This window comes from Sminthopsis crassicaudata, chromosome X (genome assembly GCF_048593235.1).
Source record: "Sminthopsis crassicaudata isolate SCR6 chromosome X, ASM4859323v1, whole genome shotgun sequence".
Classification (NCBI taxonomy): Eukaryota; Metazoa; Chordata; class Mammalia; order Dasyuromorphia; family Dasyuridae; genus Sminthopsis; species Sminthopsis crassicaudata.
This window is the reverse complement of record NC_133623.1, coordinates 85,189,107-85,212,070: the sequence shown is the minus strand read 5'-3', so window position 1 is coordinate 85,212,070 and position 22,964 is coordinate 85,189,107. Positions and strand designations below refer to the sequence as shown.

Sequence of the window (22,964 nt, the reverse complement as noted above, 5' to 3'; positions counted from 1 at the left end):
AAGTTATACTTTACATGACAACCTTACTCCACTTTACATCAGGGCTTGTACAGGAGGGAAAGTCAAAGCAGGCACAAACACGAATATGTAAACAATCAATTATTGTTCTTTTACAGATTGTCTCTTCTTTGATGGTGCCTGGAGAAAAGTGATGGAAAAGGGCAGCAGAGAAGAATAATGATGTCTGCAGAACAAAAAAAGAATTCATCTGAGGCAAACAGCAAATCAAGCACAGGATTGCCATCACATGTAAATTTAATGAAGAAATTAGATTAAGATCTGACTTCTATTTTTTTTTAATTTAAAACCCAACCTTATACAAAATAAGAAAAGGGGGAAAACATTGCCATATATGCAGAGTAGAATGTAAAAGAAGATTCAAGATGTAAATCAATAAATTTCTATGTCAAGAAAACCTATATGAGGCAGCTAGGTGGCACAGTGGGCAGAGCACCAGCCCTGAAGTCAGGAGGACCTGAGTTCAAATCTGGCCTCGGACATTTAATACTTCCTAGTTGTGTAACCCTGGGCAAGTCACTTAACACCAATTGCCTCAGGGGGAAAAAGTTATATAATAAAAATACATTATGTTCAGAGCTGCTCATCTTTCTCTTTTTAAAAGATTTTTATTTTCAAAACATATGTATAGTTTTCAATATTCACCCTTGCAAAATCTTATGTTCCCATTTTTCCCCCTCTTTTCCCTCCACCCATCCTTAAAGGACAAGTAATCCAATATGTATTACACATGTGCAATTCTTCTATACATATTTCTATAGTTATCATGCTGCACAAAAAATCAAATCAAAAAGGGAAAAAATGAGAAAGAATACCAAGAGCAAGAAAACAAGCACAAATAAGCTGAAAATACTATGTTGTGATACACAGTCCCCATAGTCCTCTCTGAGTGCAGATGGTTTTCTTCATCACAAGACCATTGGAACTGGCCTGAATCACCTTGTCTGATAGAATTGATCATCGTGTAATCTTGTTGCTCATTTTAATGGGGAAGAGAAATTCTCCAGCAGTAGAACCAACCAAAGGTGGGGTTAAGACATTCTTCAAAGCCCAAAACAATGTGAGAGGTTGGAAGGAGAGATCTGTAACACAGGGATTAGGGCTGGCCTAGAGCCCATATAGATGAAACAACACGGGTAGGACTAGGTGGTAGAGTAAAAAAAGAAAACCCTTTAAATCAGCTGGCATTGATAAGTTTGATTTATTTTTAGTCTGACTGTAGGATTAAACTTCCTTCTTTAGGATATTTTAGCCCTCTCAGCTAAGCCCAATTAAGAAAGATATTCCTTTAAGTCTATTGTTAAGTTGGAAATCATGAAAATCAAAGGTGAGATTAGGAATTTTGTTTTAAATCAAACTAATAATGAAAAATAAGTGTTGGTTTTATGAAAATACCAATACAATAGATTAACTGCTGGTTAATTTGATAACAAGATGAAAGAAGAAAACCAAATTACTGATTTCCAAAATTAAAGAGTGAATGCATAACAAATAAAAATGAAATTAAAGCAAAGTCAAGGACTTTTTTGCCCAGTCATATTCCAGGAAAATTGATGATCTACATGAAATGGATTCATACGTACAAAAATATAATCTTGCCAAGTTAATAGAAAGCAAGGCAGAAGATTTAAATAAACATATCATAAAAAAAAGAAATTGAACAAGATATAAATGAGTATCTTAAGGAAAAATCCTCAAATCAGTTAGATTTTAAAGTGAATCCTACCAACCACTGAAAAAATACTTCACCTCAAGACTATATAAACTATATGAAACGACAGGTAAAGAAGAAGCTTTATGAAATTCCTTTTATGAAACAATTACAGTTTTGATACCTAAATAAAGGTGTGGGAATATACACGTAAATACACTGCTGGGACAACTGTAAGATGACACTTTGAAATGTAATTTGGAATTATGGAAAGTAACAAAACAATCCAAGGTCTTTAACACATAAGAAAAAAATCACCCTATACTCCAAAATAGTTAAAATAGCAATTTTTATGACAGCTATGAATTGGAAACAAATGCTCATCAACTGGGGAATAAATAAACAAGGCATGGGACATGAATGACATGGAATACCATTGTTGAGCTGTAAGAAATGACATATGTGACGAGTACAAGAGAAGTATAGCAAGATCTTTGTGAACTGATGCAGAGCCGAGAAAACAGTACATATACACAGTAACTACAATCATTTAAATGAAAATAATGACACAGCAAAGTGACTAAAAGTATCTGTAACAAAATGTTGAAGATCAAGTGGGAATAAAAAGGAAGCATGAGAAGGAAACCTCATCTTGATACTTCTAGGAGGTGAGGCATCCACAGGAGTTACACACTGCACTCCTTTTCCGGAATCCATTTATCGGTTGTGCTTGCTTTTCTTTAACTCCCTAAAAACTAGTTCTCACATGGCATGGTTCTCAAAGATGGGGAGAAGAAATATGTGGGATACCCTATTGATGTAAGAAAGAGAAAACAACAAAAATGTGGGGGAAAATGAAGAATCGTAATTGTCATAATGGGGGGACAAAGAAAGAAAAGGGTTGGAGTTAGTGATTATCAGTAGCAGATCTCTCTGTGAGCCTTGTTAGAAATTAAAGGTTGTTCAATGGAAAAGATAAGGTATACTATGTATAAAACCAAACAAATAACATAATTTGTAAAGCATCTAAAATAAAGCAGTGGGGGGAGTGCACTATTTGATTTTTTAAAAAAGCAAATGGGATAAGGGAAAAACAGCTTGCCAGAGATTTGATAGCACATCAATGCCTCACACCATGTATCAACTCAAACTACAATAAGAACAATGACTGAGATGGAAAGGGGGCATCAATTGCAAATTAGAGAAGTGAGAAAAAATACACTTCAAATCTATGGATAGGGAAAGTGGTCATGATAGAACAAGAGATAGAGAGAGTCATAGAAAACAAAACAGACCATTTAGCTTCTATCAAGATGAACTGTGTCTGCCCCACCAGACCAGATGCAGTAAAAATGAATAGGGTAAGAGTTAAGTGAAGAAAAACATGTTTGCAGTCAAGTTCTCAAAGGACTGTTGCATATGCAAGGTTAAGAGCCATTCCTCCATAGGTCAAAGCCTATAAAGAGGAATATGCAGAGGAAGAAATGCAAGCAATCAACTTCCCTAAGACAAAATGTACATAATCCTTCCTAATGAGAGAAGTGCACATGAACACAATTCTCCTCTTTCAGCCTGAAAGTCAGAGATCCACAGGTTCAAAGACAATCCCCTCTTTCTCTTCCACAGGAGACAGGGAAACACCCATTTCATCAGGCGCTGCTGGAAACCAGACCAAAAATAAATACTGAGTTAAGTTATATCAGGAAAGATGAGAGAGAGATGACATAGAAAAGGGTTAGGGTTAGGGTTGAGGTTAGTTCCTGGACTTTCTCCTCTCTCCATAGCCCCAAGCCTAAGCCAAGGATGGAGGAAAGAAGGGGAAAGGATGGAAACGTCCACCGGGGGTGTGGAGGGCAGGGGGTGTCCCCAAAGGCTTCTCCCTGTTGGACTTCACTGTATCCCAGCCCACCCAACTACCCCCCAAGCCGCAGCACTCCAGACAGAAGTTGGTTTGGCAAGGCAGGATGCCCGAAGGCAGGGGCAGCCCCAAGCAGGCACACACAGGAACACATGTGTACACACACACACACACACACACACACACACACACACATTGTTGGGGGCCGGAGCCCCCTGTGATGTTCCTTGTTTAATCTCCAACTTCCTTTGGGCTAGTTTCCTTTTTCAGCCCCCTGTCTAATGATCTGAAATTCCTTTCTGGGGAGAGACTGAAGGAGACAGCAATAGAGAATCTTTGTCTTATTGACAATAATAAGAAAAGTCCTGTCTTGTTTATAACAGCAGAGAATTCTTGTATTATTGGGAAATGTCTCCGGAACCTCTTGAGAACATCTCTGTGCAAACACTGTTCTGATGACTCTAGTTATGTATATAAGGAAGGCTGAAAAATGAAATCTTGGCATTTGGTGTATACCAGCCAATGCCCGCCAACTGACGTCCCCTTGCAGGCAGTCTGGTCTTCCTGGAGACCAAAGGCCTGTCTATCCCTTTACTATCAATAAAGACTTTGTCTCTAAACAGCATTAAGTAGCAAATTCCTTTGCTGCTGACCCCGCCCTGGGTTACTTTGGGGAAGGAGAGAGAGAGAACAGGAACTGACCCATCAAGGTTTAAACCTCTGTTTACTCCTCATCAATATCATACTTATGGGTGGGTTACACATAAACACGGGTTAAGATACTCCCAGGAACTTCCATCCACACTTACACTCATCCTTCTGAGCACCAAGGCAAGTCGGTTGGGAGGGCGGACATTCCTGAAAAGGTGGGGGAAAGGGAAGAGAAGAAAAAGAGAAGAGGAGAGGAGAGGAAGGGGCGGAGGCAAGAGCAGGGGAGGGGGCCCCTACCTCACTCACAGCCACTTAGGTACGAGCAGGACCCTCAGGATCTGTCACTCAGGGAGATTGGGTAATGAAGGGGAGGGGGTGGAGGGGAAGGGGAAGGAATAGGGATGAGGGGTTCACAGACCTCCCACTCACACCCCCTTGCATCCTTCTCACAGAGAAACTTTCATTTAACACAGGGTGGGAGGAGGCAGTCAGTGTCACGTCACCATAGGGCAGAGGGGGAAGGGAGGACAGAGGGGAAGAGGCTTTGTGACATCAGGCCCAGAGCAGGGGCAGCCTCAGCCCCGAATCCTTTCTCTGAGCCCAGACACCCAGGATCACTAATGGAGGGAGTAGCAGTGCATCTTCCACCTGGAGGTGGGCGGGGCGCTGACCAGGGTGCTGATTTCCTGAGGACAGCCTGCTGAGACTGGGGTGGGGAGCAGCTGAGCTCAGCTTAAGGGAGCCCTACAGAAACTGGGAGAGGAAGGACAAAGGGACAAAGAGACAAAGAGGGAGGCCCAGGGAGGGGAGTCCTGGGCTACACAAAAGGGAAGAGCACAATAGCTGAGCAGCATCTGCAAACCCTAGTCCTTGAATGGGACTTGGATTCCTGAAAGCCCCTCCCCCTCCAGCTGAGTAGAAAGGGGGTGGTCTGGGAGAGAGGCAGCTCTCAGCTTCCTTTGTCCAGGCAGGAGGAGACCGAGATCAGAATGGGCAGGAAGAGACAGAGGGGCACCCAGACATGCACGGCAGCATGTGCCCCCCTAAATATGTGTGGGTACTCTGCTCTGAATCCTGTGGAACAGAAACCTCCCAGAGCCTGGACACAGGGTGCCACACCCTCCTTTCTGGCTCAGTCTCCTCTACCAAGTGACTTCATTATTTCTTTCTAAAAGTATTTCAGATTAGGGGCTTTGTTCTCTCCAACACCAGCTGCCCTGCCTCTAGAATCCTGGATAGATGACTGGTATTGGAATCCCAAGGATTAGACTGATATTAACCCCAAAGACCCCAGGACAGAGCTTTGAGTCACTCCACTGGACACACAAGCAACCCTGATCCTCCAGTCCTTCAGCCAATTCCAGGTCTAATTTCCCTATCTTCTGGGCCACATGTGCACACCATTTCCACAAAAAAAAAGAGCACTGAATAATTTCTCAAGGATTTTGCAGAAATCTATGCAAACTATTTGAAGAAGGGACCCCAAAACTCTAAAGCTCCTTGAAGGAGAAAATCTCCTTCAACTCTGCCTCAGTGAGGGACCCCGTCCGAGGGAAACAAGACAGTTTCATTCTGTTTTCTAGGTGGGATTGGTTCAGGTAAAAAAACTCATTCAATTCAAGTTCCAGCTCAAGCCAAAACCCAGCTAGTAGATGAGCCAACTTGGGAATCCACCCACCAGCCCCCTTCAGCTTGTAGCCAAAACTCTTATGATAAAAGAGCCAATCTAAAATCCTCTCTTTTCAGAGATTCTAAACATGCCATGCTATGCCATGCTATGCCAAGGAAACCTCTGCCCACTGGAATAAGATTATTTTCCAGTGCTACCCTCTCTTTATCCTCACCCTAATGAGACTTTAGGACTCTCTGTCAGGACTTCTAACCTTACTTCCCAATCCCTATAATAAACCTCTTTTATCAATCTAGGTTTTCAGGGTTGTAAATTCCTTTACAGAGAACCTCTGTGCCGCCAGAAAAGATTCCCCCAAACTCCCTACCCTTGTGCCGAATCTCAGGGGAGTATGAGGCAACCAAACCTCTCCATTTGGTTCCCTGAACCCCAAACCTGCCACTAGACCTTATCATTTAACTCCGTGACCACCAGGAATGCTAATCTCATTTTGGTTCGGTAAATCTAGACCTTATTAGTTGGTTCCCTATACCCCCAAAATCTAAACCACATCATATTTTGGTTCCCTGACTCATCAACCTCATCATATCCATAGCACATTGAGCACTTTAGCAACCATGTCAAAGATGGACATGATGTTAGTTTGCTTGGGCTGTTTTTGATGGTCATGCTGATTTTGCCTGTTCACCATTCCCTTGTCTAGATGTTCACATTCTTCAGTAACGTGTGGCATCTTTGGCTCCTCTTCTTCCATTTAGGGTCCCCAAATACTTGCCCCACATTCAAGACACTCCATGTGTGCATAGACACCCAAAAGGAGAGCTCAGGAGCCCCCTTTTATTCTTGTCAGTCAAAGGACACAAACTGTTCTGCATTTAATGAAAGAGCAGAGTAAGATCTGCAATGGAACTTTCCTCCATAACATGCCCAGAGCAGCCTCTCTTGTGTAGACTGCCATCAGAGGGGTGGTGAGGAAGGAGTATCCGCAATAATGACACAAGAAGAGCCCCATAGGGGGACAGTTGTCGAGGGGGCAATTTCTACCTCCCATGATACTTCTGGTGATTGTATTAGTCTGCTCTCATTCAGCTGGACACCTGGAGCATTGCTCCAGTGGACTCACCACAGAGATTCTTCCCTGAGGGGCTCTGTCTGTGACTTAGCTCCTATCTGGGCTAGATTCATTTTTTCGCAGTGGCTAAGCCATCTAAGCTACAGTTTTCTGGTGGCTGGAACCTTTCCATGTTGAGGGAAGCGGGACAGTCCTTGGGTCACAGCCAGGACATCTCTGGCAGCCCTGGACAAGCAGACACACACAGCTATACACGTGTGTACATACACATAGAGACACACACATAAACACACACACTGACCTAAGGTCATACATAGCTAACACACACACACAAAGGTGTGGATACTCCCATGATCTTCCACCCAGCCTTACATGCATCCTTCTAAGCATCAAAAGAAGCCAAATGAAGGGGGAGGGGTACCTGAAATGGTTGGGAGAAGGAGGTAAGAGAAGACACTGAGAAGATAGAAAGGAATTGAAGTAGAAGCAGGGGAGAGGGCGCCTACCTCCCTCACGGCCACTTAGCCACTAGGAGAACCCTCAAGATGGGTCAGTCTGGAACATGGGGGTAAGATAGTGGGCAAGAGAGGAAAGGGAAGTGGATGGGGAAAGAAAGGAAATGGAGACGGGGCTGCCATATCCCCGGCAGCTCACTCCCCTTCACATCCTTCTGCAGAGACAAAGAAGACTTAAAAGAGGGTGGGAGGGGGCAGTCTCTGTGATGACAAAATCTGGGGCTCATCTCCTCCCAGAGCAGAGGGGGAAACAAGGCGGGAGGGCAGGGAGCTTTGTGACATCAGGCCCAGAGCAGGAGGAGCCGCTCCCCAATCATTTGTCTCACCCCCCCCACTCTGTCACTGAGCTTCCAATAGGAGCAGGCAGCCATGCACCTTTTATATGGAGCTGGGCCTGCAGCTGTCCAGGGTCCTTGGTTTCTGAGGCCAGGCTGCTGGAATTGGGGGAGGGGAGACAGCAGCTGGGCTCTGCTGGGGGTGGTTGAGAAGACAAAGAGCTGAAGGGGAGGCTTAGGAAGGGGAGCTCTGGGCTCCACAAAAGGGAAGAGCACAATAGCTCAGCAGCATCTGCAAACCCCCAGCCTAGAATGGGACTCGGATTCCTGCCAGCCCCCAGAGTTGAGGAGGAAGAGGGGGATCTGGGGAGGGGCGGCTCTCAGCTTCCTTTGTCCAGGCAGGAGGAGACGGAGATCAGAATGAGTGGGAAGGGACAGAGGGGCACGCAGACATGCACGGGCGCATCTGCCCCCCTATTTATGTGTGGGTACTCCAGTCTGTATTCTATGGAACAAAAACCTTCCAGAGCCTGGACAAGAGGCAGCCCCATTCTCCTTTCTGGCTCAGACTACTCTACTAAGTGACATCATCAATTTCTTTTTAAAATTATTTCAGATTTGGGGCTTTGTTCTCTCTTAGTGAATTCTGGGTAGATGACTGGTCTTGGAGTCCCAAGGTTTAGACTGATATTAAGCACCAAAGAGTCCAGGACAGAACTTTGGGTCACTCCACTGGAGACCTCCTTCCCAGCTGACAAGCAGCTCTGATCATTCAGCCAAATTAGCTGCTAGTGAAATTTAAGGCAGAACAGAATGTAGTTTGAACAGTCTAGATGAGTGTTCTCCCTACATCTTAACCCTAATACTATCATAACTGTGCAAAGCAGCAAACCTACTAATTACTAATTAAGTGGAATTAATCAGACAATGGTTATCTAGTTTAGCATGCTTCAGTATAATTGATTTAATCCTATCACAAATAATGGTTTCCTAGTGATATAAGGATTGGCTTATACTCAGTATGGAGCATATAAGGAGGGACTGAGAGCCACAGAAGACAAACACACTAAAAGTTCTCTGAGACAAGGAGACAAAAATTCATTTCCACATTCATTCAAGCTCCTCTTGGCAAGCTCTCCTCCTGAACTTCTCCACTGAGACCAAGGCCTGTCTGAAAGGCTCTCCAGAAAGCTGCCCAGACCAGGAAGAAGATAATTAAGGATTGAGACTTTGGTCCCTGGGACTCTTGTGGTGATTACTGTGATAAAAAGGAAGGCTGCTCACAGAGACTTCCAGGAAACTGAACCAAAGAACATTACAGTTAAGTAACCTAATGAGGCGGAAAATAGGCACCCTACTCCCTTCAGACGGGGAAGCATATTTCAGAATTATATATAAATGTTTAAAAGATCAGGGGTGCATAATTCAATTAGGAGACATTAGGAAATTTCTGGACATTGCTTGGAAAATTTATCCATGGTTACCTGAGGAAGGCTGTTATAATTGTTTTGTTGAACAGCTCACTGCCTTTTATAAACAATGCCCAGGAAAAATACAAAATAATCGCATTAAACAAAGTCTGAAATCAGAACCAGAAAAGGAGGTGAGGAAATTTACAGTCAAAGCACAGATAAGCCCATCTCTTAGTAGTAGATGTCCCTCTTCTGAGCCTGAGGAGGATGATAATGAATGGCCACCCCAACTTCCACCATCTTCAGCCCCACCTTTTTTGTGTGTCTATCCAGATCTACAGTCTTTCAAAGGCTCTCCTAATGTAAAAAAAAATGAAATAAGAACTGAGGAAAAGCAGGATAAGAAATATAAAACAAAGACCACATCAAAACTTAGACAAAAAAGCAAAAGGTAATCAGTTATATTTTTTATATTCACTTCAAAAAGTTTCTCAACAGAGTAGAGATCAAGGAAAAGACACAGAGGGGTAGGAAGAATTATATCCTGTTATAGAGGAGGATGACCCTTTTAACTCAGGGCAGAGAAGATGCAGACATGAACCACTTCCTTTAAAGTTCTAACCCAAATTAAGGACTCAGTTCATAAATATGGGCCCATAGAACCTTTTTTCATGTCTCAACTTGAAACAATGTCATGGGAAATTTTGTACCCCAATGATTGGAAAGCATTCTCATGGGGGTTGACCACAGGCCAGGCAGTGTTCTGGATGACAGAATTTTTAGAACAGACTTGGCTGACTGCCCCATCAGGTTGCTCCAGGAACAAACAAAAAAGTTGTATTTTGAGCAACTTAGCGGCACCGGGCCCCCAAAACCAACATGGAGAATGACAACTCAAGTAGGGAGAGATATAAATCAGGAATGGAGAAACAGGTATGCAGCTTTAGAGGCCAAGGGACAATCACAGTAATAAAACTCAGGAGCAATGATTATTTCCACCTACCCCCTTATGTTGTTTGTGAAGTGCCCATTCAACAGTATCAAAGATTCATTAGCTATCCCAGTCATACAAATATATAAGGAAGTGCCTGTGTCTGTAATAGTTATTCCATCTGAATTTATAATTAAAACAGAAGACAATAAGTGTGAATTAGCCCCACAGATGGATCAAAATTCAGAGGCCATTGTACAAATATATTTTACAAAGTCTTTCACACTCACTCGGCCAATACTAACCCTTATTTTGAATAACCAACAGTTTGAAGGATTAATAGGCATTGGAGCTGACAGGACTGTGGTGGCTGCTTCTCAATGGCCCCCTTGGCAAAGGTAGGAGGCAGTAAGGAGACTTTGATGACCACTGAACCAGTAAATTGGCAAAAAATGATGGAAAGACAGGAACAATTTTTCCTTTAATAATAGGTGGCTTACATATTAACTTATGGGGTAGGAATATATTACATTAATTTACGGATGAAATATCACCACAGAAATTTTAGGAGCTATCATTACTGTTAATGTTTCCAACACACCAGAATGGGTAAAGCAATGGACCTTGACCAAAGAGAAAACATCAATTAGTACAAGAACATTTAGAATTAGGAAATATTGAGGAAACAAATAGCCTAAATCTTGGACCCATTTTGATGTTATCTTAGTATGTGGTGTTAAATGTGGGTCCATGCCTAGTTTCTGCCATACTAATTTCCAGTTTTCCAAACAATTTTTGTCAAATAATGAATTCTTATCCTAAAAGTTGGGATGTTTGGGTTTGTCAAACACTAGATTGCTATATTTATTCACTATCTGGCTCTGTGACCCTAACCTATTCCAGTGATCAACTAGTCTATTTCTTAACCAATACCAAATGGTTTTGGCGACTGTTGCTTTATAATATAGTTCTAGATCAGGTACAGCTAGACCACCTTCATTTACTTTTTTTTCCATTACTTCCCTTGAAATTCTTGACCTTTTGTTGTTCCATATAAATTCTGTTGTTATTTTTTCTAGGTCATTAAAATAGTTTCTTGGGAGTCTGATTGGTATAGCACTAAATAAATAGATTAGTTTAGGGAGTATTGTCATCTTGATTATATTTGCTCAGCCTATTCAAGAGCACATGTCTTTCCAATTATTTAAATCTGACTTTATTTTTGTGACAAGTGTTTTGTAATTTTGCTCATATAATTCCTGACTTGCCTTTGGTAGATATATTCCCAAATATTTTATTCTATCGACCGTTATTTTGAATGGAATTTCTTTTTGTATCTCTGCTGTTGCATTTTGTTGGTGATGTATAAAAATGCTGAGGATGTATGTGGATTTATTTTGTATCCTGCAACTTTGCTAAAATTCTGAATTATTTCTAATAGCTTTTTAGCAGAGTCTTTGGGGTTCTCTAAGTATATCATCATGTCATCTGCAAAGAGTGATAGTTTGATTTCCTCATTTCCTACTCCTTGAATCTCTTTCTGGACTCTTATTGCCAAGGCTAGAGTTTCTAGTACTATATTGAATAGTAATGGTGATAGTGGTCAACCTTGTTTCACTCCTGATCTTACAGGGAAAGGTTCCAGTTTATCGCCATTATATATGATGTTTACTGACGGTTTTAAATATATGCTTGTTATTATTTTAAGGAATAGTCCATTTATTCCTATACTCTCAAGCGTTTTTAGTAGGAATGGATGTTGGATTTTATCAAATGGATTTTCTGCATCTATTGAGATGATCATATAGTTTTTATTAATTTGATTATTAATATGGTCAATTATACTAATAGTTTTCCTAATATTAAACCAGCCCTGCATTCCTGGTATAAATCCCACTTGGTCATAATGTATTATCCTGGGGATGATTTTCTGAAGTCTTCTTGCTAATATCTTATTTAAGATTTTAGCATCAATATTCATTAAGGAAATTGGTCTATAGTTTTCTTTCTCAGTTTTCTATTTACCTGGTTTAGGTATCAGTACCATGTCTGTGACATAAAAGGAATTTGGTAGGACTCCTTCAATCCCTATTTTTTCAAATAGTTTATATAGCATTGGAGTTAGTTGTTCTTTAAATGTTTGGTAGAATTCACATGTAAAACTACAGCAATTTAAATGGAAAGGACAACACCAAAAATTTTAAAGTATCTGCACCAAGATGTTAAAGAACAAGTAGGAAAGAAAAGAAAGCATAAGGAGAAACCATCACCCTACCTATTCCAGGATGGGAGAGGTCAGCAGGTGTTAGATCTGGTGCACCATTTCCTGAAGGCACTTGTGCTCCTTTTTTTCTTTTCCTCCCTAAAACAAAAGAATACGATTGGGCAGAGAGAGGGACACATGCCATACTCTGGTAATGTAAAAAAGTGAAAAGAATTTTTAGAAAAGGAGTAAAAATCTAGAGGGTAATAATGAAGGACAGGAGTAAAGAAACAGGTCTGAGTGAGAGATTATCAAATAGATCTCAAAATCTCCTAGAAATCACTGACTATGAAAACAATTGTGGTTCCTCTTTTGTTTGCTCTGACTATTTGTGACCTTACTGGAGGTTTTCTTGGCAGAAATGGCTTTGCCATTTTCTTCTGCAGTTCATGTGATAGGCAAGGCACTGAGGAAAACAGAGGTAAATGACTTGCCCAGAGTCATGCAGCTAGCCTGTATTTGTGGCCAGATGTGATCTGAGGAAGATGACTCTTCCTGACTTCAGGCCTAATGAGACACTTGGCAGTCCAGAAAAACAATTAGAATGTGTCCAAAATTGAGATATTGATTAGTAGAAAAGACAAGGAATGCTATGTACAGAAGCAACCAAATGAAATAAAACAGGATACTAAATCAAAATGCAGTTGGGGAGAGAGGAGCAGGGGAGGACACGTTTTTAAAATAATAGTAATAAAATAATAAAAAGTAGATGGGATAAGGCATTTGTCAGAAATTTGAGAGCACATCAACACTTCACACCGGATGATGGGGTGGGGGCAGCAATTACTAATTCGAAATAAATGTGTGCCAAATTCACAACAGCCATTTTGGCAAAAGGTGGATTTATTTACGGAAAGTGGTTACAACCAAGATGAAGTGATACAATAGATACCAGGAAGAGTGAATATGAAATAGGTGGGAGCAAACACAGTTACCAGACAGAGTAAGGAGAGAGATGCCATCAAGATCACATTTTAGGGGAAATTGGCTTCGGGGCATAAGGGCAGGAAGTGGAGAGAAAGGGTCAAAGAGTCACATGGAATGCACCTGGCAGAACAAATCCCACACCTGACTAAAGATATGCCAACCAAGGTAGCCTGGGAAAGTTAACTTCCTTTTTGTATGCAATTATGGTTGATAGTTTACATTCTGATTACCTTAATCCATGGTAATAAGTCAGTCTGGAAAAAGGTCAATTCCCATAAAGGTTGTCTCAAGGTTGTGGGGACCGGTCTTTAAAGATGCTAAGTAGAGACAGGAGGGATGAATTAAGAATGACTCTAATGTCACGTTGTTCTATAGGAATACAATTGTTTCTGAATTTGTTGTATCACACTAAAGCCATTAGTCCTTCTTCCTACCAGGGAAAGCAAGTCACATCACATGCCATCTATCAAATTCAATTACAAACAGATGCATGAACTAGGTGGAAAGGGGGACTCAACAGTAAATCCGAGGAGAAAGAAGGAAATCGCTTTTTACATCTATGGAGAGGGGAAGAGGGCAGGAGGAGCGCAGAAAATAAAATGGACAATTTAGCTTTATGAAGGTGAAGTGCTTTAGCACAAAGATACAAAGTTAAAACGACTGTGGTAACAGTTAAATGAGGAAAAACATCTTTGTAGCAAAGTTCTCTAAGGACTGTTACTGTCTACAAGATTTAGAAGGAATATACAATGTACCAGATTAAGAGCCATCCTCCCAGAGGTCAAAGGCTAAGAACAGGGAAACTTTCACAAGAAGAAACCCCTGCAATCAACAGCCCCGAGACAAGAGGCATCTAATTCCTCCCAAGAAGACAACTGTGCCCTTTCAGCTGCAAATGAGAGAGATCAGCAGGTTCTGGGACCGCATCTCTTTCTGTTCCACAGCAAGTTACAAGAAAATGCCCCATTCACTAGGTGCTGCTTGAATACACCATGCCAAGAAATGGTACCAAGGCAAAAGAGGGGTGGAGGAAGGAAGAGCTCCTGGTACCAAAGCAAAAGAGGGGTGGAGGAAGGAAGAGCTCCTGGACGGTTTCCTACGTTCCTAGCGCCCCCCCCCTCCCAGCCGGGCCGTCACTCATCCCCTAGGACACTAAGACAAGCCAATCAGGAGGGGGGACATTCAGAAGAAGACTGAACCCGGGAGAGAAGAGAACGTGGTGGGGGCAGGAGGAGGGAGGGGCATCTGCCTAGTTCCCAAAGGAAAATTCTCCACAATCCCAAGGGGGCGGGGGTGCGAGGAGTGTGGTGGGGAGGGGAAGGGCCGGCGGTGGGGGACGGGAGGACCTCAAGCTATTCACAGCCTTCCCTCCGGCCCCCCTCCTCCTCCGGTTCCCCGGACCCTCGCTCCCGGGCCCAGCACCTTCCCCTCCCACAAAAGAGGGCTAATGCAAGTGTGGGAGGGAGAGGCGGCGCGGTGAGGTCACCGCAAAGGCAGGGCTGCTCTCCGCCCAAGCAAACAAAGAGGCCGCAGAGAGGGAGGGGGCTGGGTGACGTAAATCCGGAGAAGTTAGGAGCTCGCCTCCCGCCTCCCAGCCTGCCCAGGGGAGGGGCCGCAGGGCATCTTGCAGGTGGAGGAGGGTCCGGGGCTGAGCCCAGACCGAGGTGTCGGAGGACAGGCAGCTGGGGTGGGGGAGGGGCGGCAGGAGCCGAGCTCCCATTCCGGTGTTGGGGGTCAGCCCCTTGACGGAAAGTGGGAGAAAGAGGGCAGGAACGGAGGTGGACGGCTGTCCTGGGCTCCCCATGAGGGAACCGCGCAGGAGCTGCAGCAGCAGCTGGCCCCAGCCCTGGAATGGGACTTGGATCCCTGAGCCCCCGGGAACAGAGCAGGAAGGGGGTAGTCTGGGGGACGGGCGGCTCTCGGCCTCTTTTCTGCAGGTAGGGGGAGACAAGACCAGGCCAGAGGCTGAGAGGAACCCCTGGGCACCCTGGCAAGTGCCCCTGGCCGAGCTCGGCCTGGAGGAAATGAGACTATGGCTGCCGGCCACCTTCCCCCAGGGAAGAGGCCGAGATACGAATGAGGTGGAAACGGCTGGCTTGGGGAAATGACTTTTCTCTAGAATTTGAATTGAATTGAATTTCTGTTTTCTTAAAATAGAAACTTAGCCCCCATCTTTCTAGTCTTAGAACAAGGAGAGAAATGAGGGGACACTACCGAGCTGGAGTCTCAGAGGCAGCACAACCTGAGGACCAAATTATTGGTCTAAATGGACGTCTTCAGTGAAATTCCTGTCTACACCCAACCCTTTCTCTCATGTGACAAGTCCTTGTCCTGGTTTTACCTTACCAAAATGACTTTTCAAGGATTTACAAAACAGCTTAGCTTAGATGAGATATCAACAGATATGTACATATATGCGAATGTGTATCCACATATATTTCTATTTTAATATTTCACTTTTCATTTCATTTAATATTTCGTTTTGAGGAATACTCCTTTTATTCCGATGCATTCTACCATTTTTTTATGTATACTTCAGCATTAAAGATCCTAAAAAGCTCTGCCAGGTGTCTTCTCAATAAGCCACCTAATCTAGAAATACTTAGATACAAATCAGAAGAACTCCAGAACTCCATGGGGAAATGGGAGCCCAGCCATTGGCAGCTGGGTGATGGAGTAAATAGAGCACTAGACCTGGGGTCAGGAAGACCCATCTTCTTGAGTTTGACCTCTGACACTTAAGAGTTGTGTCACTCTGGCCAACTTATTATTTGCCTCAGTTTTTCATCTGTCAAATGAGCCGAAGAAGGAAGTGGCAGTAGTATAGTGTCAAGAACACCCCAAATGAGGTCACAGAGAGTCAGACACATTGGGACAATGACCCAACCATGGTCAGACACACCTAGACTCACATTGGTCATGTGTCATCACCACACTCAATAATGTATCCTGTGTCATCATCAAAGAAAACAGACAGATGCTCTACAAAACATGGCTTCTGGGAGATCACTCCCAAGAAAACCTCATCCTTCCTACACCTCCTTTGCTGTGTTCACAGAATAATGAAAGACATGGCCCAAAATGCTGTTTTGTTTCTTTTTCCCAATCTAAAAACCTTTAGCAGTGAATTGGGAAAACCTGATGGAAAATTCCATCAAAATTTGAAATTTCAATTCTAAATCATGCACACATTTTGACCTTGTTTTGGTTTATGGTCTAAGAGGTACTTCTATGCCTACTTTGTCTCCCACTATTTTCCTTCTTCCCTGAAGATTTCTCAAATTGTAAGTTCTTACATCCTACAAAGAGGCAAAGAAAACCTATCCTATCTCAGGGAAACTAGAGAGGGGGAGGAACATTGTGTGAATCTCACTCTCATCAGAGTTGGCTCAAAGAGAAAATAATTGACATATTTATTTTACAGAGAATTCTCTCTCACCTCATTAAAAAGTGAAAGAGAAAAAGGGAAAAGTAAAACAATAATAATGGAAAGGTATAAAAAAGGGGAAGGGATCAAAAGGGAGGAGAGAGGGATTTTTTTTTTTTAGGTTAAAGCACAATTGTGAAAAATGTTTATTCCAGCTTATTATAAAATTTAAGAACTGTAAGAAGCTAATATCATTGATCTAATGCCATCCAGTTCAATAATTTAAGTTTGATTCTACTTTATAGAAGGAGAATGTCTACTTTCTTTTTTTCTTTATTTTTTAGATTACTTTTATAATTATAATTTTTTGACATTACATTGCATGGGTAATTTTTTTACACCATTATCCCTTGTATTCACTTCTTTTCCGAATTTCTCCCTCCCTCCGTCTACCCCCTCTCCTAGATGACAGGCAATCCCATACATGTTACATGTGTTACAGCATATCCTAGATACAATATATGTGTGTAAAACAGAATTTCTTGTTGCACGGTAACAATTGGATTCAGAAGGTAAAACTAACTTGGATAGAAAGACAATAGTCCAAACAGTTTACACTCAATTCCAGTGTTCCTTCTCTGGGTGTAGCTGATTCTGTGGAGGGAGGGATTATAAAGAGGGAGGGCTGCATGACACAAGTAAGGCCCATAAGTTTAATATTTGGGAAGAGGTTGGGGGGTAATGAAAAAAAAAAGCATAATCCAAGGATTATTTTATTATTATTATTATTATTATATTATATTATATATATATTATATTTATATATATATATATTATATTATATTATAATATTATTATTATTATATATTATTATTTATCCAAGTAATTTTAACTGTAAATGTGAATGAGATGAACTCTCCCATTAAGTGGAGGCGGGTAGCAGACTGGATCAAAAGTCAGAACCCTACAATATTTACAGGAAACACATTTAAAGCAGGGAGATACATACAGAGTAAAGGTTAAAGGCTCATGTGAGTTCAAAAAAGCAGGGGTGGCCATCCTTATCTCAGATCAAGCAAAAGCAAAAACTGATCTAATTAAAAGACATAAGGAAGGAAACTATATCCTGCTAAAGGTAACATAGACAATGAAGCCATATCAATACTAAACATATAAGAACCAAGTGGTATGGCATCTAATTTCCTAAAGGAGAAGTTAAGAGAGTTGCAAGAAGAAATAGGCAGCAAAACTATAATAGTGGGAGATCTCAACCTTGCACTCTCAGAATTGGATAAATCAAACCACAAAACAAACAAGAAAGGAATTAAAGAGGTAAATAGAATATTAGAAAAATTATGTATGATAGAACTTTGGAGAAAACTGAATGGTGATAGAAAGGAGTATACTTTCTTCTCAGCAGTTCATGGAACCTTTACAAAAATTGACCATATATTAGGACATAAAGATCTCAGAATTAAATGCAGGAAGGCAGAAATAGTAAATGCTTTCTTTTCAGATCATGATGCAATGAAAACTACATTCAACAAAAAGTTAGGGGTAAATAGACCAAAAGTAACTGGAAACTAAATAATCTCATCTCAAAGAATGATTGGGTGAAACAGCAAATTATAGAAACAATTAATAATTTCACTCAAGATAATGACAATGATGAGACCTCATACCAAAATTTGTGGGATGCATCTAAAGCAGTAATAAGGGGAATTTTATATCATTAGAGGCTTACTTGAATAAAATAGAGAAAGAGAATATCAATGCATTGGGCTTACAACTTAAAAAGCTAGAAAAAGACCAAATTAAAAACCCCCAATCAAATATTAAACTTGAAATTCTAAAATTAAAAGGAGAAATAAATAATATTGAAATTGAAGAACTATTGAATTAATAAATAAAACTAAGAGTTGGTTTTATGAAAAAAACCAATAAAATAGATAAATCTTTGGTAAATCTGATCAGAAAAAGGAAAGAGGAAAATCAAATTGTCTTAAAAATGAAAAGAAGGAGCTTTCCAAGAATGAAGAGGAAATTAGAGAATTAATAAGGAGTTACTTTGCCCAAATTTATGCCAATAAATTTGATAACCTAAGTGAAATGAATATAAAAATATAGGCTTCCGAGATTTATAGAGAAGGAAGTAAATTGCTTAAATAGTTCCACTTCAGAGAAAGAAATAGAACAAGCTATTAATTAGCTCCCTAAGAAAAAATCCCCAGGATCAGATGGATTTATATGTGAATTCTACCAAACTTTTAAAGAACAATTACCCCAATGTTATATAAATTATTTGAAAAAAAATAGGGGGTGAAGGAGTCCTACCAAACTCCTTTTATGACACAGACATGGTACGGATACCTAAACCAGGTAGGTTCAAAACTGAGAAAGAAAATTATAGACCAATTTTCCTTAATAAATATTGATGCTAAAATCTTAAATAAGATATTAGCCAAAAGACTTCAGAAAATCAACCAGATGATATGAACCACAAATAATCTGCTTAAAAGCTATTAGAAATAATTCAGAACTTTAGCAAAGTTGCAGGATACAAAATAAATCCACATATATCCTCAGCATTTTTATACATCACCAACAAAATCCAACAGCAAGAGATACAAAAAGAAATTCCATTCAAAACAACTGTCAATACTATAAAATATTTGGGAATCTATCTACCAAAGGAAAGTCAGGAATTATATGAGCAAAATTACAAAACACTTGCCACAAAAATAAAGTCATATGTACATAATTGGAAATACATTAAGTGCTCTTGGATAGGCCGAGCGAATAAAATAAAGATAATACTCCCTAAACTAATCTATTTATTTAGTGCTATACCAATCAGACTCCCAAGAAACTATTTTAATGACCTAGAAAAAATAACAACAAAATTCCTATGGAAGAATAAAAGGTCCATAATTTGAAAGGAATTAATGAAAAAAAAAAAAAAAACAAACAATCAAATGAAGGTGACCTAGCTGTACCTGATCTAAAACTGTATTACAAAGCAGCAGTCACAAAAACCATTTGGTATTGGCTAAGAAATAGACTATTGATCAGTGTAATAGGTTAGGTTCAAAGGACAAAATAGTGAACAAGTGTAGCAATCTAGTGTTTGACAAACCCAAAGATCCCAACTTTTGGGATAAGAATTCATTATTTGACAAAAACTGCTGGGAAAACTGGAAATTACTATGGCAGATATTAGGCATGGACCCACACTTAACACCACATACCAAGATAAGATCAAAATGGGTCCATAATTTAGGCATAAAGAACAAGATCATGAATAAATTAGGGGAACAAAGGAGAGTTTACCTGTCAGACTTGTGGAAGAGGAAGGAATTTGTGACCAAAGGAGAACTAGAGATCATTATTGATCACAAAATAGAAAATTTTGATTACATCAAATTAAAAAGCTTTTGTACAAACAAAATTAATGCAAGCAAGATTAGAAGAGAAGTAACAATCTGGGAAAATGTTTTTACAGTTAAAAGTCCTGATAAAGGCCTCATTTCCAAAATATATAGAGAACTGACTCTAATTTGTAAGAAATCAAGCCATTCTCCAATTGATAAATGGCCAAAGGAGATGAACAGACAATTTTCAGAGGATGAAATTGAAACTATTTCCACTCATATGACAGAGTGTTCCAAATCACTTTAGATCAGAGAAATGCAAATTAAGACAACTCTGAAATACCACTACACAAGTATCAGATTAGCTAGAATGCCAAGGAAAGATAATGCAGAATGTTGGAGGGGATGAGGGAAACCTGGGACACTGATATATTTTTGGTGGAATTGTGAATACATCCAGCCTTTCTGGAGAGCGATTTGGAACTATGCTGAAAAAGTTATCATACTGTGCATACCCATTGATCCAGCAGTGCTACTACTGGGCTTATATCCCAAAGAAATACTAAAGAGGGGAAAGGGACCTGTATGTGCCAAAATGTTTGTGGCAGCCCTTTTTGTAGTGGCTAGAAACTGGAAAATGAATGGATGCCCATCAATTAGAGAACGGTTGGGTAAATTATGTTATATGAATGCTATGGAATTTTATGGCTCTGTAAGAAATGACCAGCAGGATGAATGCAGAGAGGATTGGAAAGACTTACATGATCTGATGCTCAGTGAAATGAGCAGGACCAGGAGATACACTTTAAGAATGATACTGTATGAGGATATATTGTGATGCAAATTGATATCTTCAGCAAAAAGAAGATATAATTCAGTTCCAATTGATGGACAGAATGAGCTACACCCAGAGAAGGAACACTGGGAATGTAAAATGTTTGTATTTTTGTTTTTCTTCCCAGTTTATTTTTACCTGCTGAATCCAATTTTTCTGTGCAACAAGAAATTTGGTTCTGCACACATATATTATATGTAGGATATAGTATTAACACATTTAACATTTATGGGACTGCCTGCCATCAAGGGGAGGAAGTGGAGGTAAGGAAGGGAAAAATTCAGAACAGAAGGGAGTACAAGGGATAATGTAAAAAATTACCTATGCATATGTACTGTCAAACAAAAGTTATAATTATAAAATTAATTTTAAAAATTGTGAGTTCTTATATCAAAAGCTGGGATCATTTGGTTTATCAAATACTGGGTTTTTTTTTTGTCATTGATTACTGTTTCTTATGTAGCAAGTCTATTCCACTCTATTTCTTAGCAAGTATCAGAGTTGTGATGATTACTGCTTTATATTACAGTTTGAGGTCTGGCTTTAATAGACTACTTTCCTTTGTGTTTTTTTTTTTCATTAATTCCCTTGATATTTTTCCTTTATCTTTTACTCTTACAGACGATCTCTGTTGTCATTTTTTCTAGTCAAATCAGATAGTTTTTGGTTGTTTGCTTGATATGGTACTGAATACATAAATTAGTTCAGGTAAAATTGTCTTGTTATGATATTGACTCAGCCTAGTCATGAGCAATTCATATTTTTCCATTTGTTTAGATCTAACTTTATCTGTGTAAAAAGTATTTTGTAATTGTTTGCATAAAGTTCATGGGTTTACCTTAGCAGATACAGTTCTAAGTGTAATATATAGTTTAACAATTATTTAAATTTGAATTTCTCTTTCTATCTCTTGCTGCTGGGCTTTATATGGGTTTATCCTCCATCCTGTAACTGCTAAAGTTGTTAATTATTTCAAGTAATTTTTTAGTTGATGCTGTTGGGTTCTCAAAGTATACTGTCATATCATCTGCAACAATGGTTTTGGTTCCTCATTGCCTATTAAGGCTAATAGGTCTAGTACCATGTTTAATAATAGTGGAGTTAATGGATATCCTTGCTTCACCCTGATCTTACTGGGAAGGGTTCTAGCTTATTCCCATGACCAGTAATGCTTCTTGATGGTTTTAGATAGTTACTGCTTGTTATTTTAAGGAACACTACTTTTATTCTTATGCTCTCTAGTGTTTTAAAATAGGAATGGGTCTCGTATTTAGTGAAACACTTTTGATAAACTATTGAGATAATCATATGATTTCTGTTAGTTTTCTTCTTGAAATGGTCAATCATGCTGAACCGATCCTGTATTCCTGGTATAGACCCAGGGCCAAACCTTTTCTTGTAACTTAGAGTCAGAGAGAAAAACAATAGCAACAGTTGTGTACATGAAAGAGTTGGGAGAATTGGAAACATCACTCCCAGGCTCAAAAACTTTCAAGATCAGAGCTGACAAAACAAAATCAGAATGCTAGCTCCTTGTTTACTCACTATTTGGTGATTTCCTACTGAATGTGCAGCATAGTGTTAGGCCATATAGACAAGTGATGAAGGATAAGAAGGAGGAAGGGTAGAGATTATGGGGAACAGAAACTCCAGAGCAAGTTCCAGAACTAGGTGGGCAGGCTCTATTCTCCTCCTTCCTTTTTGCCTGAATTCCTTTTCAATTAGGAAGGACAATTCCACCAAATCAGACACATCTTGGGGATAATAACATAGAATTCATGAACATTGATTTAGAGGTTCAGAAACTGGAAGTGGGAATTGCCATTTGGGCTACATATTACAGTGCTTAATGCAATTCTTTACACATAGTAAGTGCTTAGTAAATGCTTAGTAAAACATTGGTAAATGTTTTTCTTTTTTCATTCATTCATGGCTGGTAGAAAAGATTCCTCTTTTTGTGCTTTTTATATTTTTTAACAAAAATATGTCAAAATTTGCGTAAGAGAAGACAAACAAATATTACATTCAATGTAAATGAAGTACAGCCAAGAAATAGAAGAAATTAAATAACAGATTTCAAAACAACCCAACTTATTGCAGACAAAAAAATTATCTAAAACACAAACAAGAAATATAAAGAGTTGAACATGGGTGCTATTTTATTTTCTTTTTCTCTTCAGGTGATTAC

The 22,964-nt window shown here is 40.0% G+C and overlaps 1 long non-coding RNA gene across 1 annotated transcript in view; it reads right to left on the bottom strand.

Moving 5' to 3' along the window:
• Nucleotides 1–2,430: 2,430 nt before the first annotated feature.
• LOC141548907 (uncharacterized) overlaps nt 2,431–22,964 on the bottom strand; it is a 33,965-nt gene continuing 13,431 nt past the window's right edge. Inside the window, exons 3-4 of the long non-coding RNA XR_012484150.1 lie at nt 12,289–12,375; nt 2,431–2,480 (exon numbers count right to left, since the gene is read on the bottom strand). This is a non-coding gene — a long non-coding RNA (uncharacterized LOC141548907). The remainder of the gene's footprint in view (nt 2,481–12,288; nt 12,376–22,964) is intronic.